The sequence below is a fragment of the Macaca thibetana genome, chromosome 1, assembly GCF_024542745.1.
Source record: "Macaca thibetana thibetana isolate TM-01 chromosome 1, ASM2454274v1, whole genome shotgun sequence".
Classification (NCBI taxonomy): domain Eukaryota; kingdom Metazoa; phylum Chordata; class Mammalia; order Primates; family Cercopithecidae; genus Macaca; species Macaca thibetana.
Window position 1 is genome coordinate 48,877,199 of NC_065578.1, and position 15,328 is coordinate 48,892,526.

General features: G+C 35.8%; 1 protein-coding gene across 6 annotated transcripts in view; it reads right to left on the reverse strand.

Moving 5' to 3' along the window:
- Positions 1-15,328, reverse strand: part of AGBL4 (AGBL carboxypeptidase 4) — a 1,466,214-nt gene that overhangs the window by 1,117,252 nt on the left and 333,634 nt on the right. The window lies entirely within an intron of this gene.

Genomic DNA, 15,328 nt, shown 5'->3' on the forward strand with positions numbered 1-15,328 from the left:
ATACCAGAGGGATGAAGGGACCATGTTACTATGAGGTGGAGGTGATCATTCAGTCTCCCCCCTAGGCTTCCAGTGATAGCACTCTAGCGTTACATTGTTTTGCAAGTCCTCAAGTCCCTAGATGGTCTGCCTTCTTTACTCCACCTTTCAGAGTCTTCTTATGTTTTATATACAATGTCCAGGGTTTTAATTGCATTTACTAGGAAAACTAGGAAAAAATATGTCTACTACATCTTTCTGGAGCTATAATTCCATCCTCTCTGATTTCACAGCAGAAAGTCATAAAACAGTGTTTTTACATTGCAAATTAAGGAAATTATGCTGTTTCTATAATAATCTATCTATAAACTTCTGTGAGAGATCCTTTATTCACCTCTGCATTATAAGTACTTTTGTGTTGGCCATGGGCTTTGCAAAGTTAAAGAGTAAATGCCATGCCTTTTTAATATGGAAGTTTTTCTCTACAATTTTCTGGAAATATGTGATGGTGAAAAGATTGTGCCTACCATTAAGCTGCAATTTTATTTAAATCAAGAAAGAAAGTGGCTTTCTCCTACCTTGGCCTCTGCCTACTAAAAAAGTACAGCAAACTATTTCTTTAAAAAATAAATTGGGAATTAAGAATTTAATGTAATTATCTATTAATTTAAGAGTCCAGATTACTTTCCTTGATTAAAAAACATATAGGCAGGGTGTGATGGCTCATGCCTGTAATCCCAGCACTATGGGAGGCCAAGGTGGGAGGGTCATGAGGTCAAGAGATCAAGACCATCCTGGCCAACATGGTGACACTCTGTCTCTATTAAAAATACAAAAATTACCTGGGTGTGGTGGCACACACTTGTAGTTCCAGGTACAGGAGGCTGAGGCAGGAGAATCACTTGAATCTGGGAGGTGGAGGTTGCAGTGAGCCGAGATCATGCCACTGCACTCCAGCCTGGCGAAACAGTGAGACTCTGTCCCCCCTCCCACCTCAAAAAAATATATATATATAACATAAAGTTAATAAATTACTAACTCTCATTAATGATTGTGTGCACAAGTTCTATCTACTATTGAAAAATATTGGCCTCTCACTTTTGATGCTTATCCAATGTAGGTCACTGTTATTGCCCACTCATCACAAATTTTTCAATACCTTACATATTAGTATCTATTCATTTATCTATCAAACCTACTACTTCATACCAGAAGAAGGCCCTAGGGCAGGACCAACTTCATGGGTGTGTGACCTGTGCAGTTGCACAGGGCTCCACACTCAGTAGGGCCCACATTTGATTTAATCTTTTGATGTCACCATTTTGAAATTCTTCATATTATTTAACAAGGGTTTCTGCATTTTCATTTTTCACTGGGCTTCACAAATTACGTAGCTGGGCCTGTCCTAGGAAGACAAAATGAAAAAGACAAATTTTACCCTCATACTCTCAGAGCAGAGAAAGAAAATTTCATCATGGTATATTAAGTGCTATGATTGAAGAAGATATGATTGAAGAGACACAATGAGATACCTAACACAGTCAAGGGGCTCAGAGAAAGGTTCTACTTCACAATGTCTATGCTGAGTTCTAAAACTTACCCCAGGTCTTAGACTGATGTTTGCTCTGGATTATCACTAACTGGCCATCCACTTTACTGCTAATTTAGAAGTTCACTAGAAGCATGATTTATTAGTTCAAGGTCACTAGGTGCATTTTCAATTAAAAAAAAAAAAAACATATTTAGCAAGCCTCGGTTCAGGCACAAATTCAGGCAAAAAAAGGCACTGGCTAGAGAATTGTATCAGCCTGGGAAGAAAATCTCGTTACCCCTAAAAAAGCAGAGTCTTGATGTCCAAAAGGAGTCTGTACCAGGCTGTCATCACAGAGATAAAGGTTAAACACACTTGTTTTTATCAACATATCCATTTTTTAAGGGCATATATCATATTAAGTACTGCAGAAACCAAGATAATAGTAAGTAATAATAGTAGCTAATAGCCACGGACACTCATTATATCTCAGTGCTAGCTATTTCAGTCCTCACAAGAAGCTCTATTTCATATAAATTTAAATAAGAAATCATTAAGTCTCAGTCTCTAATAGAAGGTAGCTAAAAATCCAGCGGAGAAAGGAACATACAACACATCAATTGTAACATCGTATGATAACCATACGATGTTAGCATCAGCAATGGAAGCTGTGGGAGAATAGTCTGGAAGTAAGGAGAAGCTTCCTAGAAGGAAAGAGACTTCATCCATATCTAAAAGGTTTCGTGAGCTAGGCAAAGTGAGAAATACAGAAAGACTTTCCAAATGAGGAAACAGCATGAATAATGAATGAATCATCAAGAATGAATCCCAAATTTTTAGTTTTAGTAATTAAGTAGACAACAAATGGTACAATAAGTTAAAAATAGGACTGTAAAAAGAGGATACACCCTTGATGAAAATTTGCTGTTCAATACTGATGTGGAAGTGTTTGGTAGGCTACTAGAAAGATGAATTACATTGCAGTGAAACTAAAGTTCAAGACTGAGGAATAATCAGCATTTAGTTTATCATCCTGCAGAATGGCATAAGAAAGTTAGCTAAAATTCAAAGGTGAGTGCCAGAGTAGGTCAGGCTACAAGTGGATTTAACCATTCTAGATTAATAATGGGGCATAATAAGAGCCTCTGTCGGTTTTTCTGGTTAGACTCTCAAGGTTTTCCCATATATTCAGCAAACCAAAGTCTATAAAGTTTCAGTGCCTTTTCCTCTTGATTTTATTGTTTTTGTTCTGCCAAAGCAAGACTTAGAAAACCCAGAAAATTTTACATAAAATTTAAATATCAATCTCTCATTTTTTTGGCAGTAGATCAGCCAAAAACCCATAGCTTTCAGATTCATCTAGTCTAAGATGTTCTGTTTCTGGTACCCAGTTTCATTTGCATAAAGATCTTTTTCACTTTCTACATCTGTGTTTTATTTATATTGCAACAGCAATATTTATAAGTTTATGTCACAATAAGTTTCCAGTCTAAATTTGGGTCTTTTTTAATTGTTCAGCAGTTAAAAAACCACACACCAAGGGTAAAAGAAAATTCAGCATGAAATTCCTCAATGTGAAGCTCATATTAGTTTTCTTCATAAACAAGTAACCATGTCATGTCACATCATTCAATGTTAATGTTAAAGCACAATAAAAGGTGAAATACAACTACCCCATTCTAAGGCCAACTCTATAATCTTAATGAAAATGCAAAGATATGCTTTGCTTTATATAAATTGACAGCATTATATGATTTAATTGTTTTTACCACTCATTTCATGATTAAATTGAAGTTTGGCTGTCATAAAAGGTTTATGATATTTATTTGACTAAGATGAGTTTTTTCTATTAAGGCAGCTTTAAGGATTGGATCAAGTATTGTGCTCTCTTTAAAACCTACTTTTATCTATTTCCTGACACCCAGCCCAATTAAAAGTGATAAACTTTCATTTTTATTTTTTCCTTTTAACTTTTATTTTAGGTTCTAGGGGTACATGTGCAGGTTTGTTACATGGATACATCGCATGTGGCTGGGATTTCATATACAAATTATTTCATCATGTAAGTAGTAACCATACTACTCAATGGGTAGTTTTTTGAACCTCACTCTCCTCCCACCTTCCACCCGCAAGTAGGCCCTGGTGCCTATTGCTCCCTTTTTTGTGTCCACAGGTATTCAATGTTTAGCTCCCAATTGTAAGCGAGAACACGTGGTACGTTGTTTTCTGTCCCCATGTTAATTCACTTAGGATACACCCATGTTGCTGCAAAGGACATGCTTTCATTCTTTCTTATGGCTGCAGAGTAGTCCATGGTGTATACATACCACATTTTCTTCGATTCACAGTTGTTTTCAGTTCACCACTGATGGGCATCTAGGTTGATTCCATGTCTTTGCCATTGTGAACAGTGTTGCAATGAACATATGTGTGCATGTGTCTTTATGGCATGTGTCCTTTGGGTATGTAACCAGTAAGGGAATTGCTGGGTCAAATGGTAGCTCTGTTTCAAGTTCTTTGAGAAATCTTCAAACTGCTTTCCACAATGGCTGATCTAACTTACATTATCACCTGCAATGTATAAGCGCTCCTTTTCTCCATAAACTTGCCAGCATCTGTTATGTTTTGACTTTTTAATAGTAGCCATTCTGACTGGGGTGAGATAATATCTCATAGTAGTTTCAAGGTGCATTTCTCTAATGAACAAGGATGTTGAGCATTTTTTCATATGCTTGTTGGCCCTTTGTATGTCTTCTTTTGAGAAGTGTCTTTTCATGTTCTTTGCTCATGTTTTAATCAGTTTCTTTGTTCTTTGTTTGTTGATTTAAGTTCTTTACAGATTCTGGAATTTAGACTTCTGTCAAGCGCATAGTTTGCAAATATTTTCTTCCATTCTGTTGGTTGTTTACTCTGTTGATGGTTTATTTTGCTATGCAGAAGTTCTTTAGTTTAACTAGGTCCCATTTGTCAATTTTTGTTTTGGTTGCAATTGCTTTTGGAGTATTTGTTAATAAAATCTTTACCATGGTCTATATCCAGAATGGTATTTCCTAGGTTTCCATCTAGGATTTTTATAGTCTTAGGTTGTACATTTAAGTGCTTAATCTATTTTGAGTTGATTTTTACATATGGTGAAAGGAAGGGGTATAGTTTAAATCTTCTGCAGATGGCTAGACAGTTATCCCAACACCATTTATTGAACAGAGAGTACTATCCCCAGTGGCTGTTATTGTCATCTTTGTTGAAGATCAGATGGTTATAGATATGTGGCTTTATTTCTGGGTTCTCTAATGAGGACCCCCGCTACGGTCCCATTGAAGTTCTTTTGCCAGCATCCTCCATGGGAATGTTGTTGCCATTGGATGGGGAACACTTCAGCTCCTCCAGCACAGTAGGTGCTTAACCTTGAGGAGCCAGAGAACAAAGTCACTGGCCTACTTCCAGCCCCTCAGGGTTAGAGCATGCAGCCCAGGAATGCTGACCTGAGCCTTGGCCCCCTGAAATCAACCCATGAAACAAAGTCAGTAATAATCAAAGCCAATTCATAATCACAAAAGCTGAAAACATCTACATAATCCCTTAAGTGGATAAATAAATTATGGTAGGATTTGCCACTTCCTAAAAATTCTTTGTTTACTTGCTCCTATCTATTGTCTTTATTCACATAATAGAAAATAAGCTTCCCCAGAACAGAAGAACCTTATCTGTCTTATTCAACTGATTCCTGAATGCCTAGAATAGTATCTGGCATACATAATAAGTATTTATTGAATATAAATAATAAGAAAGTAGCATTTATGGAAAGCTTTCTATATGTTAGGCAAAACTGCAATTGTTTTGCATATATTACCTCAGGTAGGTAGGAAACTGAAACAGAGGGAGTATAAAATAATTTGCCCAGGTGACACAGTAAATAGTTGAAGTAGAATACCAACCCTGGCAGTCTGACTCCAAAGCTTGGGCTTAATCCAAATGAACAAATGTTAGAATGGCATTACAGGAAAAATACAGCAAAATTTATGAAAGTATGAAACAATATGGTCACTGTAGGGAACTACAAGAAGGCCAATAACTATGTAAGTCAAAAGCAAACTAGATAAGAACTAGACCATGAATGGTACCACATGCCAGGCTAAGAAGTTTTGGACTTTACCCTAAAGGTAATAGAAGGGTATTTAATGCATTTAGCAGTGGAGTGGCAAGGTTAAATTTGCACTTTACATATAATGCTCCAGCTTCAGTGTGAAGGATGAACTTACATAGAATGAGACCCTGGACAAAACCAGTTGGAAGACAACTGCCATAGTTCAAACAATATATGTAAATAGATTAAACTTGAATGGTTGTAGCAGAGATAGAAAGGCACAGATGAACTCAGGAAATGACTTTAAAAGTGGTAAAGTAAGGAAACAAATTTGATTTTGTCATTTGTAACATGAACTTAATAATGGGAATAGTTACTAGGTTTATTATCAATCCCCAGAAACTTAAAGTTATCTCTGTAAAACAATAGACACCGACTTGAAAGAATAAAAATATGGACGGAGCACAATGGTTCATGTCTGTAATCCCAGCACTTTAGGAGGCCGAGGGGGACAGATCACTTGAGATCAGGAGTTCAAGACCAGCCTGGGCAACACAGTGAAACCTCATCTCTACAAAAATACAAAAAAGTAGTCCAGCATGGTGGCGCGCACCTGTAGTAGTATCAGCTACTCAGGAGGCTAATGTAGGAGGATTGCGTGAACCCAGAAGGCAGAGGTTGCAGTGAGCTAAGATCATGCCACTGCACTCCAGCCTGGATGACAGAGTGAAAGCCTATCTTAAAAAAAAAAATAAAAAAAAAAAAGAATACAAGTATGTTCATGTTTGCCGCACTTACACTAAAACTGAAATAATAAAGTACCTATGCAAATTCGTTAAGCTAACCATATCTTCTACATATTGAATACAACGCTTTCCTCTGAATGTTTTCTATTTTTACTTTTTATGGGTACATAGTAGGTATATATGTTTATAAGGTACAGGAGATATTTTGATAAAGGGATACAATGTGTAATAATCACATCAGGGTATTTATCCTTTGTCTTATAAACAATCCAATTATACTATATTATTTTAAATGTACAATTAAATTATTATTGACTATAGACACTCTGTTGTGCCAGCAAATACTAGGTCTTATTCATCCTTTCTAACTATTATTATACCCATTTCCACACCCTCCCCACCACAATCATGCCACTACCATTCCCAGCCTCTGGTAACCATCCTTCTACTCTCCACCTCCATGAGTTAAATTGTTTTAATTTTTAGCGTTTAGCTAATTTTAGCTACCACAAAAAGAGAGAGCATGTAAAATCTGTTTTTCTGTGCAGGGCTTGTTTCACTTAACATAATGGCCTCCAATTCCATCCATGTTGTTGCCAATGAAAGGATCTCGTTCTTTTTTATGGCTGAATAGTACTCCATTGTGTATGTATACAATTTTTCTTTATCTATTCATCTATTGACAGACACTTGAGTTACTTCCAAATCTTGCCTATGGTGAATAGTGCTGCAATAAACATGACATTGTAAATATATCTTTGATATACTGATTTCCTTTCATGGGTATATAACTAGCAGTAAGATTTTTGGATCATATGGTAGCTCTACTGATTTTTGAAAAAGCTCTAAAACTGTTCTCCATAGTGGCTGTGTTAATTTACATGCCCACTCACAGTGTATGAGGGTTTCCTTTTTTCCATATCCTCACCAGCATTCATTATTGCCTGTCTTTTGGCTATAAGCTATTTTAACTGAGATGAAATGATATCTAATTGTAGTTTTGATTTGCATTTCTCTGATGATCACTGATGTTGAGCACCTTTCCATATACCTGTTTACCATTTGTATGTCTTCTTTTGAGAAATGTCTGTTCAGAACTTTTATCCATTTTTAAATCATATTACTTGATTTTTTTCCTATTACTTGAGTTCCTTATATATTCTGATTATTAATCCCTTGTCAGGTGGGTAGAGTTTGCAAATATTTTCTCCTATTGTGTGAGTCATTTTTCACTTTGTTCATTGCTTTCTCTGTTGTGCAGAAGCTTTTTAACTTGATATAATCCCATTTGTCCATTTTTGCTTTGGTTGTCTATGTTTGTGGAGTACTACTCAAATAATCTTTGCCCACACCAATGTCCTGGAGAGTTTCCCTGATGTTTTCTTTTAGTAGTTTCATAGTTTGAAGTCTCAGATTTAAATCATTAATCTCTTTTAATTTAACTTTGTAGATGGTGAGAAACAGGAGCCTAGTTTCATTCTTCTGCATGTAGATATCCAGTTTTCCTAGCAGCATTTATAAAAGTGACTGTCCTTTCCCCAATGTATATTCTTGGCACTTGTGTCAAAAATGAGTTCACTGTAGATAATATGGATTCATTTCTGAGTTCTCTATTCTGTTCCATTGGTCTATGTGCCTGCTTTTATGCCAGTACCATGCTGCTTTGTTTACTATGGCTCTGTAGTATAATTTGAAGTCAAGTAATGTGATTCCTCCAGTTTTGTTCTTTTTGCTCGTGATAGCTTTGGTTCTTCTGGGTCTATTGTGGCTCTATGTAAATTTTAGGATTTTTTTCTATTTCTGTGAAGAATGTCATTGGTATTTTGATAGAGATTACATTCAATCTATAGACTGCTTTGGGTAGTATGGACATTTTAATAATGTTGATTCTTCTAATCCATGAACATGGAGTATCTTTCCTTTTTTTGTGTCCTCTTTGATTTCTTTGATCAATATTTTATAGTCTTCTATAAACAAGAGCTTTCAGTCCTTTGGTTAAGTTAATTCCTAGGTATTTAATTTTCTTTTTGACTACTGTAAATGGGGTTACTTTTCATGATTTGAGAGGACTGACTCCAATTTTGAAAGAAGTTCTACTGTGAGTAAAATGCTATCAGACAGCTTCACCTGCTACAGAAAAATCTTCATGAGTTAATTGATGAAGTCAACTGATGTGGTATACCTCATTGCTGTCTTATTTTAAGAAATTGTGACAGCCACCCCAACCTTCAGTGATAGCACCCTGATGGGTCAGCAGCCATGAACATCAAGGCAAGACCCTCCACCAGCCAAAAAGATTAAGACTCACTGAAGCCTCAGATGAATATTAGCTTTTTTTTTTTTTTGCAATAAAGTATTTCTTAATTAAGGTGTATACATGGATTTTATACATAATGCTATTGCACATTTTATAATATAGTGAGCATAACTTTTATATGCACCAGGGAACCAAAAAATTCATATGACTCACTTTATTGTGATACTCATTTCATTGCTGTGATCTGGAACCAAACCCACAATATCTCTGAAATATGCCTATATGTTAAAAGGTTCACAATCATTCCATTTAGGTAGGAGGATTATGTGTTTGAGTTTTTTTCTTGCTTGCTTTCAACACTTAGCTATATTTTCCAAATTTACTACAGTGAGCATTTCTACAGTGACTACTTAGGCACAAATCCTGTATATACCACTTACTAATTGTATGATCTTCAGCAAGTTATTCATCCTTTCTTTGTCTCAGTTCCTTTCAGCTTCTTCAATTGTAAAATAGGAGTGAGAATACTAATAATGGTACTTACTTCAAAGAATTGCTTTGAGGAATAAATGAATTAATTAATATAAAGGGCTTAGAACAGTACTTATGACATTGAAGTGTTCCGTAAATTTTAGCTATTAATATAATAAGTTGAATGACAGAGAAAATGAGAACCTGTGTTATATTTCCTAGTAGTATTATAAGTATAGTAATATTAATAGATAACACTTGCTGCACAGTTCCTGTGCACCAGGCATTAAATTTAGTGTTTTATCTGCATCATCCCATGTGTTTCTTACATCAACTCTATTAGGTACTACTAACCCCACTGAATAAATATAGAAATTAATAATTTAAATGGACAAATAGTTCAATGACTTTCTCAAGGTCACAGAGGCAGTAAGTGGAAGAGATAGGCCTGGAATGCATGTCTAACGAAAAGTTTGTATTCTTAACTAGTACATTTTGCTTAATGATCATGATGATGATGAGCATCAATAACAGGTTTTGAAAGAAGGTGGAGGAAGAGGTGAAGAATAAACACGAGAAGAGGGACGACGGAAAGGAATAAGGGCAAAAAACCTGTTTTAGTAGCAGTTTTCTAGTAGAAATCTGCTGTGGTAGTAGTTTTTGTTCTTGCTGCTGTTGTTGGTATAGTTTGAATGAGAAAGCAACTTTACTTCATTCTGAGGTCTGGGCAGATGTCCAGTCTCAGAACTTCTGAAATTGCTTCTTGGTGGTGGTGGCCTTGGTGACCTTGAGAATGTTGAAGTGCACTATCTTCCTCAAGGGCTAGTGCTTATCCACCATGATGATGTTGCTGACCTGAAACAGAGGGACAGGTGTGCAGACATGTTCTTGGGGTGCTTCTTGTAGGATTGTACTTGTGGATGTAGTGGAGATAGTCCTGGTGGATGACAATGGTCCTCTGCATTTTCATGTTGGCCACCATGACAGACAGGATACTGTTGGGGTGTTTTAATAAAAACAATAGCCATCAAGTATTGAGTCCCTATTGTCTACCAAACACTATGTTTGAAGGATACAAAGTATTAATCTTGGGTGTGTCTGTGAGTTTGTTGTCAAAGGAGATTAACATTTGAATCAGTGGGCTGGGAAAGGCAGACCCACCCTTAATCTGTGTGGGCACAATCTAATCAGCTGCTAGCACAACTAGAATATAAGCAGGCAGAAAAAATTTAAAAGAGAGACTGGACTAGTCTCCCAGCTTGCATCTTTCTCCCTTGCTGGATACTTCCTGCCCTCGAACATCGGACTCCAAGTTCTTCAGTTTTGGAACTCAGACTGGCTTTCCTTGCTCCTCAGCCTGCAGATGGACTATGGTGGGACCTTGTGATTGTGTGAGTTAATACTTAATAAACTCCCCTTTATATAATCATCAGATCTCGTGAGACTTAGTCACTGTCATGAGAACAACATAGGAAAGACCTGCCCCCATGATTATCTTTCACCAGGTCCCTTCCACAACACGTGGGAATCAAGATGAGCTCTGGGTGGGGACACAACCAAACCATATCAGTAGTCTCTTTACTTAACATTGTCTTGTTTAATTTTCATAAGACCCCTATGAATTAGTATTATTACTTTCATTTTACAGATGAGAAAACTGAGGTACCAAGAGATTATTTAAACTGATCACGGGTAAAACAGCTCATAAGAGTCAGAAACATAAACCCAAATTGGTTTAAATCCATTGTCTGTGCTAATTGCACTGCGATATGCTACCTTTGTGGACTGCTGATTTTGGCCATGACTAGGATGAAATTTCAGAGCCTGAATTCTCCAGGATGGAGACTAAAGAAGCAGCAAACTGGCTAGACATAGTGACTCACACCTGTAATCCCAGCACTTTGGGAGGCCGAGGCAGGCGGATCACGTGGTCAGGAGATCGAGACCATCCTGGCTAGCACGGTGAAACCCTGTCTCTACTAAAAACACAAAAAATTAGTCAGGCATGGTGGCGGGCACCTGTGGTCAGAGTTGCTCAGGAGGCTGAGGCAGGAGAATGGCGTGAACCTGGGAGGTGGAGCTTGCAGCGAGCTGAGATCATACCACTGCACTCCAGCCTGGGCGATAGAGCAAGGCTCTGTCTCAAAAAAAAAAAAAAAAAAGGCAGCAAACTTTTAGAATCTTAAAGGAAAATCTAAACACATCTATATAAAAGTGTGTATGTGTGCATGTGTATATTTAAACTACATTATTTCTAATAATCCAAGAAATACTATATTGTTAAACAACACTTCTTTTTAAAGATTCTCCTATTACATTCATCAGACGACAATCTGTTGGCACTCCCAGGTAAAACAGGATTGATGAATTGAGAAAAGGAGTCAAAATAATAACTCTATCTGTTTTGATGTCTCATGTTATTGCTGGAATGCAATTAATTTATGACTAGAGGCCTGAGACATTGCATCATATCCCATTTATCTGTGTGGAGTTTCAAAACAAGTGAGGAAAAAGTAACAATTTATCATGGATTTCTGAACACTGGAGTTTATAAAACAAAGCAAGAAATTCAAATAAAGGAACTTTATTCACTGCTGATAGGACAGCAAAATAGTGTAAACTTTCTGGCAACAATTTAGATATATGTGTAAAGAGTCTTTAAAATATTCATATCCCTTTGCCTGTAAGTTCCGCTCATAAGAATTTATCCTAAGGAAGCAAAATAAAATTTGGGTAACATTTCCTGCATCAAGATGTTCACTACATTATTACTTAAAACAACAACAAATGGAAAACAATCTTTATGACCAAGAATAATAAAATTGTATAATAGTAAAGAGCTATTAATATTTTATAGCCAATTTATCAAACTTTTGATAACAGAAAATTGCCTGTGATAATATTTAGGTTCTTTAGAAGCAAAACATGAAAATGCATATACAGTACAAATTTAATTATGCTCCAAGATAGAAAATAAATAAGTTTAGAAATAAATATGCCAAAAATATTAACAGTATTTGCTTCTAGTTAGTAAAATTGCAATTTGTGTGTGGGGGGGGGATGCTTTTTCTCTGCTTCAAATAATTATATTTCCCAGATTTACTACATTCTGCCTTGACTATTTTTACAATAAAGATGGGAAAAATAACTTCAAAAAGATAAAAAAAAAATACAAAAAAGAAATAGAGCTTAATCAATCCAAGCGTATCATTTTATTTTCTCTTATTGGCTGAACTTTTAGCATATTTAAATAGGAAGATCTGCTTTCATATCACACAAGTGCTCTCAGCTGCATTAATAAATTTCCACTAAGAATATTTAATATCAGTTTTTTAGAGAGAAAATCACCTTTCCATAAAGGAATTTGGACATTTAGTTTTCACCGATTCTTGCGAATGCACTCTTTAGCAACTACTTTCAGGGGTTAATATATCAGTCCTGGGATACAACACCATATGTGGCGAGCTTTTATTATTTCCTGGAAACATCAAGAAATATAATGCAAAAGCTAGACCTGTTTATACAATATATTTGATGTTGCAATTTTTAAAATTTATTTAATGGAGTCAGCCTGTGATGACTAATACATACATATTTTTTTGCCTGCTAGTAGTACCAAGACCTAAATAACGTTCTTGACTAGACTACACTTACGCAGGTCTCATTTTAACGGAAATTAGAGAGATGAAAAAAAAGATTATAGAAAGAGATGCTATAAAAACAGACCTTACAAGTCAAACTTCATAGTAAAACTATTTTCTTTAATGTAGACTACCATGAAAACAAATATCCTGTGAGCTAGAGATATATATCGTATCTTTCCTGCAGATCTCTATGCCTTCTTGAGACAGATATCCATAATGTGATTACAGCTGATGAGGCAATGGCCTACAGAAAGAGGCTGATAAAAGCATCAGGCTCCAGGAAACCAGATAAACATGTTCATGATTTCTAATTGGAACAAGGATAGGACAGCACCTTATACTCAGACAGAATCCAGAGACAGGGAAAATATTGGTCTCTTCAACTTTAATAAATATGCATCCACAAAACAGACCCAACTGTCTTATAAGAAGAACCCTTTAAAAAACATTCATGTTACTTGCTTAATTAATTGATAGATAAGATTGCAAAAGAGGCTGTATGGCTTTAACATGTAATAAGTAAGTTATAACACTCTGGCAGAGACATTTTGAACAACAAAAACAACATCCTCGTAAACAAACTAGAAGAGCAAAGAACATTGTATGAGAAGGTTGTCCAAAAGGCTATCTCAAGTAGTTTAACTGAAGGAACACATTTTTTCCTAACTCTCTTATCATCTCACCCCTCTACTCCTCCTTGTATAAGCTGTATAAAGATAAACTTTATAGACACTAAAGTGAAAGAAGAATGGGGCCAGGAATTTAATGTGACCCAGAGTTAAAGACACAGTATAATTTCAGAGCTTCTGCTAAATCTCTATTTAGCAAAGAACATAATGAGGATAGATGATTCTCTTGTTTGAAAAGTAATTGGCCCCACTTCTTAAGAGTTAGTGGGTTCCTGGATCCAGCAGGCAAGCTGAGGGATGTGCTATGAAAAAAAAAGAGGAAAAGAATAATTCCTTTTATGAATTTAGAAATCATGGCAGATTACATTGCTTTTAATAAAATGTTTTCCTTCCTTCATATGAATTTACTACACTGCTTCAGAATTATGTTTGTTTTCCAGAGGTATGTGTTTGTGACAACCATAAGTTGCTGATATGAGATAGGAATATTAACAAAAGAATGAGAAAGGTAATGAAGAAAACCTCATAGGCGTCCCAAATTTGGAGTGAAAGACTCAGTCTAGTACATATGACTGAAGCCTCCTATTGTGGATTACACTCTCTAGATTCAGTAACACAGACTTTGGAAAATATACTTTAAGGATTATTGATTATCTTAGTGTAACAAGTAGGACAATCCTACAATCAGATGAACCCCTGTAGGTAAAGAGAGGGTTTTCCTAAGATCGGGAGAAAGAGAATGCCTACTGTTACTGTGAAAAACTGAAAAGGGAACTCTGCCATAGGAGAGTAAATAAAACCAAAAAGCAAAGCTAGGAACTAAAGTTTGTCCTTAAGAGGCTCTCTGTGTGTAGTGTAACTTTTTCTCCCCTTGTCCTAAAATTCTGAGACAAGTCAGATTTAGTAAATAGTGTTCAGGGCTCTTCCCTAGATTTTATTCCCTCCTGTTAGCCCCTAAACTTTAGTAAATATTGCATACACTCAGTCTTGTGTCCATGGTGTTTTACAAAATTAAACTATAAAAGTAAAGTGGTTGTATTTGCACCCCCTTTTTACTGAAGCTAGCATGCCAGGAATAATATTGTATAGAAGAAGGCTCAGAGTCCCTAAATTCTAGACACTGGCCACTGTCTGACACCCAAGTCAAGTTGCAGTTGAGATAAAATGATGAGAAGCACAAAACCAGGGGATAGAACAAGCAGAATGGATTGACTCAGGAGAAGCTAAACTCCCTACTTTTCCCCAAATATGCTAGCAAAACACAACATAAAGTAAGAAGGTAGATGTTGGATTGCAGGACTATGTTTTCATCTGCTTAAAACAATCTGCAGAGTCTTTCATGATCAGTTGTCTCAATATAACAGAATAATAACTGACATCTTACAATCTGAGTTTTATTAATGTTTATTCAAAGCATACGTTTTTAGTTCTCTTTATTTTCATCAATACTCTCTCATGAAAAATAGGATTTCAAAGTATTATAAAAACGTGCACTATTAAAAAAATGTAGCTGAAGAAATTGTGGTTAAAAGCAGATTAATACATTCGAACTACAAGTTGAGCATCCCTAATCTGAAAATCGAAAATCTAAAATGCTCCAAAATCCAAAACTTTTTGAGCACTGAAATGATGCCACAAATAGAAAATAATAGTTTTTCATGGACAAAATTATTCGAAATATTGTATAAAATTACTTCCAGGCTATGTATATAAGATGTATATGAAACATAAATGAATTTCATGTGCAGACTTGGGTACCCTCCCCAAGATATCTCAGTATGTATTATTTATGCAAATATTTCAAAATCTGAAAAAAAACCTGAAACACTTCTGGTCCCATGCATTTAAGATGAGGTATATTTAACCTGTAAAAGGAAAGTCAGTACACAGAAACACAAGCAAAAATATTTTCCAGAATCACTAGAGAGGGCTGTAAATATGGTTCCAAGTTTCCCAGCAGCCAAAGCAAAGAGAAAATAGGATCAGT